The sequence below is a fragment of the Halichoerus grypus genome, chromosome 10 (assembly GCF_964656455.1).
Source record: "Halichoerus grypus chromosome 10, mHalGry1.hap1.1, whole genome shotgun sequence".
Lineage (NCBI taxonomy): Eukaryota > Metazoa > Chordata > Mammalia > Carnivora > Phocidae > Halichoerus > Halichoerus grypus.
In genome coordinates, this window is record NC_135721.1 from 125,840,342 (window position 1) to 125,843,827 (window position 3,486).

General features: G+C 41.5%; 1 pseudogene; it reads left to right on the plus strand.

The window, feature by feature from the left end:
• The first annotated feature begins 839 nt into the window (after positions 1 to 839).
• Positions 840 to 1,769, plus strand: LOC118533598 (S-phase kinase-associated protein 1 pseudogene; annotated as a pseudogene).
• The last annotated feature ends 1,717 nt before the right edge of the window (positions 1,770 to 3,486 follow it).

The window sequence follows — 3,486 nt, forward strand, 5'->3', positions numbered from 1 at the left end:
CTTGTGTTCTCTCTCTCGCTGTCTCTCTCTGTTAAATAAATAAATAAAATCTTTAAAAAAAAAAAAAAGAAAGAAAATCTTTAAAAAAAATTCACCCACTTAAAGTGTACAATTCAAATAAAAATATATTAAGAAAATTAACAAGTCCACAATGGTTTTTAGTGGATTCACATCTACTACCATCACTGCAATCAATGTTACATTTTCATCACCCCCCCAAAAGAAAACCCTGTACTCATTAGCAATCAATCACTCTTTATGCCTTGCTCCCCCCATCCCTTGGTAACCACTAAGCTATTTTCTGACTCTATGGTTTTGCCTGTCTGCACATCTCATATAAATAGAACCCTACAATGTGTGGCCTTTGGTGAGTAACATCTTTCACCAGGCCTAAAGTTTCAAGATTCACCTATGAAGCATCAGTACTTCAGTCCTTCTTGTGACCGGATAATGTTCCACTAATGGATACACCACATTTTGTTTACCCATTCATCAGTTGATGGACACGTGGGTTGTTTCCACTTTGGGGCTCTTATGAAGAAGGCTGCTATGGACAGTCACGTGCAAGGTTTTGTGTAGATGTATGTCTTCAGTTCCTTTGGGTATCTACCTAGGAGTGGAGTTGCTGAGTTATGTGGTAACTCTAGGTTTAACCTTTTTAGGAGCTAGATTGTTTTCCAAAGGACCTGCTCCATTTTACATGGTATCTTACACTATTTTGTGTCCTATATTGGTTTAGAACTTTTGGTTGCAATAGATGGATCTACTTCAGGAAAGGGTGGGCTTCTGGTAAAAAGATTCACTGGAAGTGGCCTTGTTCTCCGCCTTTCTCTTCTCGTACATGAGACTGCTCTGTTCTTGTCAGCCTACAACCCACAGTTGGCCTGAGACCGAGCACCATGCCTTCAATTAAGTTGCAGAGTTCCGATGGAGAGATATTTGAGGTTGATGTTGATATTGCCAGTCTGTGACTATCAAGACCATGTTGGAAGATTTGGGAATGGATGATGAAGGAGATGATGACCCAGTTCCTCTACCATATGTTAACGCAGCAATATTAAAAAAGGTCATTCAGTGGTGCACCCACCACAAGGATGATCCCCCTCCTCCCGAGGATGATGAAAACAAAGAAAAGCAGACAGATGATACCCCTGTTTGGGACCAAGAATTCCTGAAAGTTGACCAAGGAACACTTTTTGAACTTATTCTGGCTGCAAACTACTTAGACATCAAAGGTTTGCTTGATGTTACATGCAAGACTGTTGCCAATGTGATCAAGGGGAAAACTCCTGAGGAGACCCACAAGACCTTCAATATCAAAAATGACTTTACTGAAGAAGAGGAAGCCCAGGTACGCAAAGAGAACCAGTGGTGTGAAGAGAAGTGAAATGTTATGCCTGACACGGTAACACTGTAAGGATTGTTCCAGATACTGGTTGCACGGCTCTGTTTATAATTGTTAATATTAGACAAACAGTAGACAAATGGCAGCAGCAAATCAGTTGTTTAAGCAGAATATTGTCCTCCTTGCATGTGTAGTTTGAGTACAGATTCCCAACGTATGGCTGTGTTTCTTCTAGTATGATCAAAAGTTTCTTTTTTCTTTGCTCTAAATAAACCTTAACTGTGGGTTCTCTGTAGAAGGTGGCATTTTGGGCTTTCTGAAACTCTCTTTGTAAAGCGATTTCTGCCTAGTTTATTGTCTAGTTAACTTTAGTTTAATGACCTTTTAAAAGTTGGCATTGTAAATAAAACAAGCTGAAAAAAGTTTTCTGAAATAGAATTAACAACATATTCTCTTTATTCATGAGTTGGGAACTGGAAAAAGGCTACCTGAGGTCAATGTTTTGAGTGGGGTTATTAGGATGTCTTCCAGCTTCCTGGAGTCGAGCAGTACCACCGGTATTGATTAGCCTGTATGTAGTAGGGCTCCCTTAATTGGATCTAAGGACTTGTTTTTGCATTTTGAATCCTCAGCTTTGACTATGTTGGCTAGAGACTCGGTTACTACTCAGTTTGTGGTTTTGGGGGGAATATAACTAGCCAGTCTGTTAGCTTTTCGATTAAAAAAGACAAATAACTCAGGGCGCCTGGGTGGCTCAGTCGTTAAGCGTCTGCCTTTGGCTCAGGTCATGATCCCAGGGTCCTGGGATTGAGCCCTGCATCAGGCTCCCTGCTCCGCGGGAGGCCTGCTTCTCCCTATCCCACTCCCCGTGCTTGTGTTCCCTCTCTTGCTGTCTCTCTCTGTCAAATAAATAAATAAAATCTTAAAAAAAAAAAAAAAAAAGACAAATAACCCATGTGGTTATGTCATCTTCTTAAAATCATTGATCCCATGTGGGGGAAACTTCACACTATTTGCATGTAAAAAATAATTTAACCTTTAACGTTAAAATGTCTGGCAAAACCTAGAAAGCATCCATCATGAATGCAAGATACTTTCAATAAAAAGTAAGTTACGTAGTAGGTGGTAAATGGTTTGCTTTTGTGTACTTAACTGTGTCTCTTCACTTACTATTAAATGAGTTAAGTATATGTACGGTTCTGTAGCTGGAGACAGCTTGCAGGATGTTCATGTCCTAGCTTGCTGGAGGCTGCTGACCTAACCATTGGGTTCTGTTAGACTTGTGTCTCTTCTGATTGTCGTGATCTGGTTCCCTGGAGCCAGTGCTTCAGTTATTAACTGGTGCACGTGGCCGCACAGGACTGCGCTCGTTGTTCCCAGCCTCTGCCCTACAGTAGAATGAAGTTTTCTTGGTGCTTGAGATGGCTCACAAATTGTTATGTCTTTTTCTTTCCTCCTTGTGCTCCCTTTTCTCTTGCTTTCCCATTTAGCATCATCTGTATTCACATGTAGTCCTACTGCATTCTCTTCATGTTTACTGTGAGCTGTTTTGGCTCAGATCATTTGCTGATAGTAGTTTGCCTCTGTACTTCACTTCTCATTTGCCCTGAATCTGTATCTTATTTAATAAAGTCCCACATACTGTAAAAAAAAAAAAAAAAAATCACTGGAATCTTGCCTGTGGCATAATCTTTTTTTCCCCTCTATGATCCTTACAGAAAGCCAGCAAGAGCGGATTAAAGAAACCTCATAGAAGGAACAGACTCAGGATCATCTCTTGTTACCCATTTGGTCATGCTGCCATCCTGCTGCTCCCGGGATGCCCCAGGTGAACCCCCACCTTTGTGCCCTCTGCCTGTAGTTCCCTTTCCTCAGATATATTGAAGGCTCCTGTCTTGTCACCATTCCTGCATCGCCTCAAATGTCATCTCCTTTCAGGAGCCTGACCTGACATCCTAAGGTAGCCTCACCAGCCCCCAACCTCTGTTTTGTCACCCTGTAGTTATTTCTTTCCTAGCCTTGGTCATTTTCTGTAATGATTTTGCTTACTTTTGTGTTTGCTTTGGGATTATCCATCCCTCTTCCCTGTCTCTCCACCACCCCCCCCAACCCAGAACTCAAGCTTTATGGGAGCTGGTCTG